Source organism: Equus asinus, chromosome 10, assembly GCF_041296235.1.
Source record: "Equus asinus isolate D_3611 breed Donkey chromosome 10, EquAss-T2T_v2, whole genome shotgun sequence".
NCBI lineage: Eukaryota > Metazoa > Chordata > Mammalia > Perissodactyla > Equidae > Equus > Equus asinus.
This window is the reverse complement of record NC_091799.1, coordinates 38,063,935-38,076,101: the sequence shown is the minus strand read 5'-3', so window position 1 is coordinate 38,076,101 and position 12,167 is coordinate 38,063,935. Positions and strand designations below refer to the sequence as shown.

The 12,167-nt window shown below is 42.7% G+C and overlaps 2 long non-coding RNA genes across 2 annotated transcripts in view; one reads left to right on the top strand and one right to left on the bottom strand.

Moving 5' to 3' along the window:
* Positions 1-8,491, bottom strand: part of LOC123289552 (uncharacterized) — a 52,825-nt gene extending 44,334 nt beyond the window's left edge. Inside the window, exon 1 of the long non-coding RNA XR_011506569.1 lies at positions 8,282-8,491. This is a non-coding gene — a long non-coding RNA (uncharacterized lncRNA). The remainder of the gene's footprint in view (positions 1-8,281) is intronic.
* LOC139046363 (uncharacterized) overlaps positions 1-12,167 on the top strand; it is a 122,605-nt gene that overhangs the window by 94,330 nt on the left and 16,108 nt on the right. The window lies entirely within an intron of this gene.

Here is a 12,167-nt window from a genome sequence, read left to right as displayed (position 1 = left end):
TAAGGACTAAAGGGAAAATGAGGTCTACAGTCTTGCTACTCAAAGTGCGGTCCACGGATCAATAGCATCTATATCTCCCAGGGGCTTATTACAAATGCAGAGTCTCAGGCCCCACCTCAGACCTACTGAATTAAAATCTGCAATTTAGCAAGGCCTCCAAATGAGACCTTGCACAAGGGCTCCATGCACCTTAAAATCCGAAGTGCACTGGCCTAGAGGAAGATATCTCAGAGGGTGACTTTTAGCTGGGTCTTGAAGTCAGTAGTGGTGAGTCAGCAGAAGTCATCAGAAAACAAGGGTACAAAGGCACAGAAATGGCAATGTATTCATTCACTGGGAGTCATTTGTTGTTTCTGGGAGTGAGGGATGGGAAATAACCTGGGAAGGCAAGTTGGGGAGGGACTATGGGAGCCCTTGAACGTCAGACTGAAACATTAGCCCTGCATCTTCCCTACGCTCTCTCAAGGCTCCTGTTCTATTTTCTGAAAGCTAGAGCCCCTCCCTCCGCCTGGCCCGGTCTGGCAGCAGCTGGGCTCCCACAGTGCTAGCGGAGAAGGGGCAGCAGGCCCAAGAAGACCCTCCCTCAGGGCTGCATTCGGGTTCAAGCCTTCTCCTCAGAGACTTTTGAAGGGTCAGAGCCCTGCGTCTTTGGCTTTGGGAATGGAGTGTCTGACGGGCGAAGGCAGAGGAGATAGCCAGAAGTTAAAGGGATGTGGAGCAAGAACCTCTGTTTCCAAATGAAAATTTAGCAAAAGGAAGAAAAATGAGAAATCTGGAGCAATTCTCTTTCATTCTGAGACATAATACAGAGTACTGGTTACTTAATCACTTTGTGCCTCAGTTTCCTAAGTCACACAATAGGGATAAACCTTGTACCAACCTCATAGTTTGTAAGGATTCAGCGAAGCGACACACGCAGAGCTCGTAGATCAATGCCAGGAGCTCCCTAGAAGGCACTGCCTTGCATTAAACTTTCATAATGTGAGAGTTGGAAACACGACTTGCTGAGTGGGGAGCTGGGTGTCGCAGCCAGCCTCCAAGTCCAGCCAAGGGGCTGTCATCATAGATATTGGCATTTGCGAATATGTGATTCTTTGCTATTTAACATGGTCATCAAATATAGACTGACAATCAATGAAACACAGGGTGAACTGAGACTTACTGTGTGTATTAGTCAGGGGACAATCAGAAAGCCAGAGCCATGTGAGTGCTATAGAATAAAGGATTTATTATAGCGATTAGACTTTAAGCAAAACTGGCACTGTGCAAAGCCACTACATTGTGTATCCCTGTTGGCTAGTCAATTTTGAGAACTTCACCAAAAACTCTATTCCATATACAACGAAAGCCCAGGAGGCTGCTGTGGGAAGATTTCCCTTTAGTCCCTCCCTCTTGGGGTATATCACACGCCGCCCTCCGAACACATCTGTAATAGAACCTGTATCACTTGTGTTCCAACTATATGTGTCCACCTCCCCCCGGACTCTGTAAGCCCCTTCAGGCCAGAAGCTGTGTTTCATCGCTGTATCTCCAGCTCCCGGCATGGCTCCTGTCATATGTTAGGTCACACCATGTAAAATCACTGCTATTTTATCATCTCTGATCCACAAAAAGTTGCAATTCCATAAATTTCAGAGTATTAGGAGGCACTGGGCAAATGTTTGCCAAATAAATGAACACAGGACAACTAAATACCCACAAATTCTGGTTAAGCATCAAAAAAAGAAAATACTTCAGGGTTTGGTGTAGCCTCAAGCTCCTTATTGTATATCTCAATTATCTCTGCACTCTTGAATGTGGAGGTGCCAATGAGCGATTCCCAATAGGTCAAACACGCAGATTGTGTATGACTTTCACATTTCTGGAGCTTGGTAATGTCTCCACAGAGAAGATGAGTGATTCCCCAAGGGGTCAAATGCAGTTTTCTGTACCGTTTTAGTGTTTTTGGAGGCTGGCAGTGTCTCCACACAGGCAGATTCCGAGGTGGATGAGATTAACTTCTGACATGGCGATTGTCCAAGACGGCTCCGAAGCAGGTGCCGCATGCCACTTGACTTTCAGTCCCAGCATCGCAGGATGGCAAGAAGCCTCAGAGGTCATGGATCTCAACCATATATCACTTGGAACAGGAAATTAACAGATGCAAAATAACTTTGTAAAAAATCAAGACATGTGTCAGTGAAAGGGAGTTTAAAAAATAAGAGGAAAGCAAGAAAGGAAGGAGGTAGCTGGTTACAAACTCCTTAGTACTAGGCAGGTGCACCTGCCAAACGCAGCCCTTGGCTTCCACTTCACCTGGTTGTAAGAGGTCTAAAATTGTGAGGTCAGGCTCCATCATCCAAATGGACCCCAGTGGCCACCATTTGAAGTTGCAGCAAGGCCTGAGTTGATGGGTCAGGGAGAAGTTGATTTAGTTTTTGAGGAAGATTAGCCCTTAGCTAACATCCACCACCAATCCTCCTCTTTTTGCTGAGGAAGATTGGCCCTGAGCTAACATCTGTGCCCATCTTCTTCTATTTTTTATGTGGGACGCCTGTCACAGCATGGCTTGATAAGTGGTTCATAGGTTCACACCCGGGATCTGAACCAGCGAACCCTGGGCGACCGAAGCAGAACGTGTGAACATTGCTGCATCACTGGGCCAGCCCAGGGAGAGGTGGTTTTAAAATTTCAGAAAAAAAGAAAGCTCCAGAGAAATGTTATCCATGCAGATGTGCTCCTGCCTGGGCCCGGCCCTGAGATTCCCTGGGTTGTGAACTCCCTCCCCTGCCCTCTTCCCATTCCTTGGTCCCCAGCTCCCCTGACTATCCCTGCCCTCTGCCCTTGGGTACATGATGACCCGACTCTGGACCTCCACCCTGGGTCCTGACTTTCCCACCTGCCCTAATTATGGGGACAGTAAAAGTGAGCTAAGAGGAGCTAGTTGCCTTAAACAGGTTACCTCACTTCAACTTCACAACAAAATGCTGAGAAGTAAGGATTATTAGCCACCTTTCAAAGATGAAGAAAAGTTAGGTTATCTGCCTAAAGTTACAGAGCTGCTAAAGGATGAAAGAGTAATCAAAACCTAGTTGTATCAGATTCCAAGACCTCTTTCCAATACGCCACACTGCCTCTCTTTCCATTCTTCCTTTCCACCTTTCCTGGAGTCTCATGTGCATGGTCCCCACCCCTGATATTCATTCTGACTCCCTCTTCAACCTACAATTCATCCCTTCATCTCCAGCAAGTTTCCCTGCTCAGTCTCCAGCCAACTCACAATGTTTTCTAAGATAGAAGAGCTGCCCATCCTTTATAATCCACAAATGAAGTGAGGGCACACCTCATCACACCTCACCTGTCTTCCATGAGTTCCCATTGCTACAAGAAGGGTCCAAATATCTCATCATGGCATAATTGCCATTCACAATGGGGCCCCTTCTGGTCCCTCTGGCCTCACCTCTCATCTGGCTCTTCTATCTTCTCTTTTTTCAACCAGATTTCAACTACACAAAATCTCCCTGAACAAGCCAACTCCAAGACGAAGCAGCCATCAGGTTGGCCTCCAGATGGAGAGCTTTTACTTATCTTGGCATCTGGTACTAGAATTTCTCTTTGGGAAGAACTACCTTTATTGGAAGAAGTTCTTTTTTCTTTTTAAATTACTTTGTTGAGATCATAATGGCTTATAACATTGTGTAATTTTAGGTGTACGTTATTATTTATCAGTTTCTATATAGACTGCATCATGCTCACCCCCAATAGTCTAATTTTTAGCATTACCATATATATGTGCCCCTTTACCCCTTTTGCCCACTTCCCCAACCCCCTTCCCCTCTGGTAACCACTAATCTGTTCTCTTTATCCATGTGTTTATCTTCCACTTATGAGTGGGATCATACAGTGTTTGACTTTCTCTGTCTGGCTTATTTCACTTAATATAATGCCCTCCAAGTCCATCCATGTTGTTGCAAATGAAACGGTTTTGTCTTTTTTAATGGCTGAGTAGTTCCATTGTACATATATACCACATCTTCTTTATCCATTCATCAGTCGAGGGACACTTGGATTGCTTCCACATTTTGGCCACTGTGAATAATGCTGCAATGAACATGGGGGTGCATAAATCTCTTTGAATTGTTGACTTCAAGTTCTTTAGATAAATACTGAGTAGCAGATAGCTGGGTCGTATGGTATTTCTATTTTTAATGTTTTGAGAAATCTCCATACTGTTTTCCAAGTAGCTGCACCAGTTTGCATTTCCACCAGCAGTGTATGAGGGTTCCCTTTTCTCCACATCCTCTCCAACATTTGTCATTTTTTGTTTAGGTAATCATACCCATTCTAACAGGGCTAAGGTGGTAGCTCATTGTAGTTCTGATTTGTATTTCCCTAATAATTAGTGATGTTGAACATCTTTTCATGTGCCTGTTGGCCACCTGTATATCTTCTTTGGAAAAATGTCTGTTCATATCTTCTGCCCATTTTTTGATTGGGTTGATTTTTTGTTGTTGAGTTGTATGAGTTCTTTACATAGTTTGGAAATTAACCCCTTGTTGGACATACGATTTGCAAATATTTTCTCCTAGTTGGTGTGTTGTCTTGTCATTTTATTCATGGTTTCCTCAGCCTTCTAAGAGCTCTTTTGTCTGATATAGTCCCATTTGTTTATTTTTTCTTTTGTTTCCCATGCCTGAGGAGACATGGTATTTGAAAAGATGCTGGTAAGACCGATGTCAAAGAGTATACTGCCTATATTTTGGAAGAATTTCTTGATAACCCCCATTGGTGCAGAACTTGAGATCCTAAGGGTCCCAAGTGTGGGTAGTCTGCAGGTTGGGCTCTCCAGAAGTAGATGCTGACATAGAGACCCTGCAGGCCGCTAAGTAAGGAATATGACCGTTGTTCCAGAAAGGAAAGAGCAGTTGAGAGATGAAAAAGGAGTCAATGAGACAGAGACAGTGAGATGGCAGAAAGCTGTGTGGTACACAAGATCCAACCTTATAATTCCTTACATTGTCGCCTAAATTAAGGCATAGATTACAGACCCCTAACATTTTGTCAAATAAGTAATTCCCCTCTAACACTCTACCTTTTGTTCTTGGGCTGTCATTTCTCCCAGAGCTCCAGCTACCTGGAGCATTTATTCAACTAAATTTTTTTTTAAGTTTTGGAGGAGAGGAGAGCATCTCTTTTTATCCTTCTCTTCAGAGATTTGTTAAAAGACATTAAGTTATAACTTATGAATTAGAGTCACACTATGCTTAAAATCTATGAACAGTGATGAGCAAGAGGAACAGTTAAAGAAGAAACAAGAGGAAGTCTCCCACCAAAACCAAGCTGGACTTAGTATCAGGTGTTTGGTCTAATAGCTTTCCATAAAAAGTACATCTGGAAAAGCTGCAAGGACTGTATTTCACTTACTGCTTTTGGTTAAGACAAGAACAATGGGAAAACCAGCAGGGAAAAATGTAAAGTCAGACATCTAATAATAAAAACTTACTTTTGCAAACGTGCTTTCCATATATCACCCCCCTTAGTCCTCTCAACAACTCCCTAAAGTAGGGAGACCAGAAGCATTACTATAATCATCATTTTATAGATGTCAGCTGACATTCAGAGTTCAAGTGATTGGCTCAAGTTTACACAGCAACCAAGCAGTGGTACCAGGACTTGCCCCCAGAGCTAGTGACTCCAAATGCAATAGTCTTTCCGTGAGTACACCATGCTGTGGCACAACTGCCACCACTTCCCTACCTTCTGTGGCCAGAGAGGTAACCATCAGTGAACAGAGAGAAACCTGCTCAGCAATTCAAATATATTTTCCATGAGGCAACAGCCATTTGAGCATTAACTTCCTAGAGGAAGTTTTTCATTAATGAGCATGGCTTTCGGCCAACAAACAAAATGAACAGAACTACCTTCTAACAAACCCCAAGGACGCAAAAACTCGTTTGTGTGTGGTCTTGAAAAAGTTAAACAGTAAAACTCCATACAGGCAACCAGTGGCCATTTTTAACCCCAACTATGGCAGCAAGAGGAATTTTAGACAGCAAAATAGAGGAAGAAATTAGTGAATAAAGGGCTTCTATAGAACAGAGCAGCATTCAGCCCTTCCCAAGAAAAATCACTACAACAACACTGGGAAATCCAGGAAACTCATGGGCAGTGATGGCAGACACAGTTACAGAACTGGAGGAGGGTGATACATCCGGCATTGATATGGATCGTGCAATTAGCAATGAAGAAGAGACAAGATTCCTTGGACAAAAAATATGTTTGAGGAACTGCGGCTCAACCAAGTTAGACAGTTTTCTTTATTCCAGGACTTCCCAAGAAGGGAAGAGCTTATGCAGCAATTTAAGAAATGGCGAGTTGGAGCAATAAAATATAGTTGGTGTTGTTTGTAACAACTGCACAGAGAAACTGATCATTCTGGGAGTGCAGGTATGACAAATACATGGCTTGTTTATTTCTCCCGCCTGCCCCCATGGCAGGCATGACTAATTAATCACTGCACTCTTTGCCACTGATTCAGATACAGCCTCATAATCTTTAAAACAACACTCCAAGAAACTGCTACCAGTTAAACATAAACGCACTACCAGCTTTGAAACAAAAAAGTCTGGTATAAACCAGCATGGGATGAAGAAATAGACTAGATATTCCTCAGGGTGCGATGGATGAAAAGGGTCCAATGGATGAAAAGGGTCCAGACCAGGAAGACCTGCTAGGTAACTCCCACAGGAGTTAAGGGCCAGGGACAAGATCCCATTTGTCATTATATCCTGCACACCTAGCACAGTGCCTGACATATTGGCAGACTTTGGATATATTTGGTTAATTAATGAGTTAACACCAAAATCACATGGTAGTGATGATTTTACATAGTCCATAGTTACTACATATGTACACTAGCCACTAGGAAAAATCTACATAATTGTTCCCTATTATGGGCTCAGTTTCTTCCTCAGCTATTCTTTCTGCTATCTTTATAACAACCCTAATAAAGAACCTCATTCAGTTTAAAGAAGCACCAGGAACCACAAAGACTATAACACCAATGGACCTTGGTCTAAATTCTGAATCTACACTTATTTGCTGTACAGCCTTCAGAGAATTACTTGACCTCTCTGAGCTTCAGTGTTGTCAATGGTAAAAAGAGGATAATAATATCTACATTATAGGGTTGTTACGACATTTAGGGATTTAATATGCAAAGCACCTAATACAGTTCCTGGTTCTTTTCCTATTTATGCTTCTCCTTGTTTCCAAAAGGATTTAAAGTGGCTTAAAAAGTAACCTACAATGAAGCAAATAAATCTAAAATAAAGAAGTAAAAATTTCAGAGCAAAGGGAAAACAACCATAGTAAAAAAATAGAGTAAATAAGGAGTGTGTTACAGCCTCTTGCACATACTAGGCGTAAAATAAAATGATGGTGGTGGTGGTAATAGTTTGCACTAATGACATTAGTCATCATTTCTGCCTGGGGAATTCCATTCATCCTTCAAGTCTCCTTCTGGGGGCTAGCTCTACCACATAGTAAACATAATGTAAAACCTCAAAAACTAAAATAGTATGGTTTTGGCACATGAACAGACAGACCAACAGAATGTCCATATGGGATTTTAGTGTATGATAAAGTTTCATATGTATGTGCATAAAGTTTATGATAAAGTTTAGTATATGACAGAGTTGCAAGATTTTGAAGACCTCAGATATAGATGTAGAAACTAAAGCAATGAGAAGTTAAGTAAATTGCCAAGTTCACAGAGCTAGTAAATTATACAACTGAGATTTGAATGCAGGCATACTGGTTCCAGAGTCCATTTTATTAACCACTAAACAATATTAAGTTAAAAAGCAAAGTGCAGACCAGTAAGCACAATATGCTACCTTTGGGGTAAAAGGAAAGGAGAAAGAAAAAAACTTATTTATATTTGTTCATGTATGCATAAAGAAATTCTGGAAGGACACACAAGAAACTAATAGCAGTAGTTACCTTTAGAGACCTTGGGGATGGGCAGAAGAGTAATGGGCATTGTGGGAGATATAAATTTATTTTAAAATATATGCACATATATTTGAACTATATGAATGTACAACATGATCCAAAATTAAATTAAATACAAAAACAGGAAGAAAATGCTCACCCTGGGCAAGTCTTTCCTGACTCCCCCACCCCCCACCCCCAGCATAGTAAGCCCACTCTTCTATGTTCCCACATCACTTATGCCCACATTTTTTCTGGCACATATCACGTTGCTCTGCCCTCATTTACGCTCTACTCCCCTGCTCACCTCGCCCCCAGCCAAGGTGTGAGCTCTTCAAAGGCAGGGTTCTGTTTCCTTCATTCTTGCATCCCCAGCATATAGTGCAGTCCCTGACGAGTGGCAAACATCCAGGGCATGGAGAAGTGGAAGTGGGAAAAGGGAAGTGAGGCAGACCAGCCAAGTTTGTGGTATTGGCACTGTGGAAAGGGCAATCAACTCGGGCCTCCATGTAACAATGGGAGTCTGAAGAGGAAGAGAGGAGAGAGGAAAATACAGCAACCCTCGAAGAAAAGGCGTACCCAATTTGCTAAGGCCAAAGGACAAAAGGGTACTGTGGGCCAGTGCTAATCATGGGGAAAGAGGAAGGAGAACCCCCAGGCGAGGAAGAGGTGAAAGCTGAGAATGGCCCTGGAAGGGCAGGAAATGAAGCACAAGACTGAGACCCTAGAAGCGAGGGCTCCCAGCTGCAGGAGATTCAGGTGAAGACTCTCCGCCCCTCTGATGACTCAAAATGGGGCAGAGGGCATGTGAAAGGACACTGGAGGACACTCAGCTTCTGTCTGCCGACCACACATTTGGCCTGTTGCTTTCTGTTCATTTAAACTCTTTGCATACACTCATCTGAGGGCTGAAGGGAGTTCCATATCAGGTCAGGGACGTATTTTCCCTAGCAGAATACATCCTAGATTCCACAGGCAGGGAAACTGGCCCACTCTAGTCAGACCACACCCACCCCCTGCAAAACTGGGCTTCTCTGGGTAATTTTGCGAAGCCCGATACTATGACCCACAGGAATATGTTTCACTATTTGATTGTGTTAATCATCAAAACCACAGATGCAATAGTCCTTATTTTGGAGATACACTCTGGAATAAGAGTAAGTGAAGCGAAACAATATCTGGGATTTGCATCAAAAGAATAGCAAAATAATATATAAACACGAGGCTTGGGCTGTCCAGGAGCCCTTAGGAAGAGAATGTGCTTTATGTTAAGGATGCTCCCCCCTAAGAGGCAAGCCAGTTAAATAAAAAAAATTAAAAAAATTAAAAACCCTGGATACGTATAGGAAGCATTTGCAAAAGGAAATTTTACCTCATTGCCTCAGCCCTAAGTGCCATTAGCAAATAGAACAAAGTAATGAAAGAGGTCATTAGGAAGGAGCTAGAAACACCTTCCAATGTTATGGAAAAGAATCTGACATCTTAATTATATTCTGCCACCTAGTGACAAAGGAAATTTAACATACTTACTTAGCCAGGCTCCAAGAGCAGAGATGGCTGCTCCACCACCTGGACACCAGAGCAGGGCCTGACCTCTCGGGGACAAGCCTAATCCTGCAAGCGTTTGGGGCACGCGTCCTCTCTCTGCTTCTGCTCACAACCTGGGGAGACGCCGCAATTATGGTCAACAGGCAAAGGAACTGCTCAGTCTGTGCCTGACAGACTTCCCACGGAACCATCCTCTGCCCCGGAACACAGTCCACTGACCCCTTTGCTACCTCCTGCCCCTTGCTCAGGGCTTCAAGGGGGAACAAACAGCAAGACTGAGAAGACATGCCAAAGCCGGGCATTTTTTGTTTGTTTGTTTGAGGAAGATGAGCCCTGAGCTAACTGCTGCCAATCCTCATCTTTTTGCTGAGGAAGACCGGCCCTGAGCTAACATCCGTGCCCGTCTTCCTCTACTTTATATGTAGGACGCCTACCACAGCATGGCTTGCCAAGCAGCGCCACGTCCGCACCTGAGATCCGAACCAGCGAACCCGGGCAGCAAAAGTGGAAGGTGCGCACTTAACTGCTGCACCACTGGGCAGCCCCCTAGAGTCAGGTATTTAAATCGTGAAGCTCTACTGTCAGTATGAGGGAGGAGTAAACACTATTACCGCCTTCCCAGGAAATGGGATGACTTTTACTTACAAATCTTTGAGATCGCACAAGATGATGGACACAAAAACTATTAATTCCCAAAAATAAACTGAAAGAGTGGATGTTTTAAAACTGCATTCAGGTTCACCCAAGCAAACCCTTCCAATCGGCTGGCTTCGTCTGACTGAGCGGTGCCCCATAATGCATTGCGAGGCAGGTGGAGGTAGAACTGTGGCCGCTCTGGCGCTTGAGACCGTAGAGTCCCTATGCAAGTACCAGTATCGCTAGGGTTCTCGGAAGGTCCACGGGTTCTGCCTTGTCTTTCCACCAGCTCTCTCAGTCCATTTGTGGAAGACCATTGGTGTTATGGCAGTGGCGTTTAATAAGGAATTTGATCCTGTACAGAAACTCTTTGGGGGCAAGATTAGAGAATATGAATCTAAGCACCCAGCATCTTGAGGACATATTTATATTGGCCCAGAGGATCAGCAAGAGCTGGAGAGGGAGATTTTTAAGCTTAAACAGACGTACGGCAAGGCAGACAGAAATACCCTGGCTAACTTCAAATTTGCAGACCCCAAATTTGAAAGTATGGAAAAACTGCAGCCCTGAAGAGAGAACATAAAATTAATCTGGTTATTTGTTATGTATGGATTAGTTGTACAACTAAGGAGTATCAGACTAAACTTATGTTTCACAATTGTTAAAAAAAAAATAGGGCATTCAAAGGTATTCATCTTAGATTTATTTCTATCCCCCATCTCACCCCCAACCCCCAATGATTTAAGGGACTTAAAGCGAGAATGTACATAATGAAATTTCAAATTATAAATTAAAGCAGCAACCAAAACCGTGAAAAAGCAGAACACAAACATAATAGTTATAAGGAAAAACATAGTTCAGATACATTTCAGTGATAAGAATCATGTGGAGAGAATTTGTTACCAAAATATTGATAATCTAGGACCTTGCTGCTCAAACTGTGGTCCCAAGACAACAGCATCATCACCTGGGAGCTGTTCAGAAATTCAGAATCTCAGGTCCTACCCCGGAGCTACTGGGTCAGAATCGGCCTTTTAACAAGATTCCCAGGTGACTTGTACATGCAGGAAGTTTGAGAAGCACTGCTCTAGGGCCCGGTTGTGAAGAATGAGATTCAGGAGACCTGGGTGGAACCTATATTTTTTAAATCACCCACAGCACATAATGACCCAGTGGAAAATGTTCTCAATGATTTTTTGGTACCAAATGTTGCAGCAAACATAACTTGGTTATATCTTATAAATTAACAATTATAATAATATTACAATATAATGATATGTGATTATGGTATAATAGATAATTACATAATAATGTAATTATAGTAATAATTATAATTTCTTATAAATTAATTATTTGGTGATTTCTATAAATTAATAAAAGCTGAAGGTTTAGCATCAGAATAAAGCCTCAGTGAAAGCAGTTCTGAGGTAAGGCTAAGATAATAGTCTAAGTCATAGATCAGCAAAGTACCACCCTGCTTTGCAAATAAAGTTTTATTAGAGCACAGCCATACTCATTCATTTATGTGTTGTCTGTGGATGCTTTCACACTATAATGGCAGACATAAGTAGTTGCAACAGAAACCAAATGGTCTGCAAAGCCTAAAATATTTACTATATGTCCTTTACAGAAAAAGCTTGCCAACCTGTGCTCTGTAAGAATTACCCAGGGGAGAACACAGTTTTCAGTCTTCCATGAACATCACCTCTCCCAGCGGGCTTCTGATAGGAATTAGAAATTATATGGATGGAGGTGTAAGAATTCATTTTTTGGATTATTGGTTGATAAACTGACACTCAAAAAAAAAGAAAGCCAGACTTGTTATCTTTGCCAATTTCCATGGTATAAATCAGGGTTTCTCAACCTCAGCACTATGGACGTTTTGGGCTGGATAATTCTTTGTTATGGGGGGGGCTGTCTTTTGCACTGTAGGATATTGAGCAGCCTTCCTGGCTTCTATCCACTAGATGTCAGTAGCAACTCCCCAGTTGCGTCGACAAAATATGTCT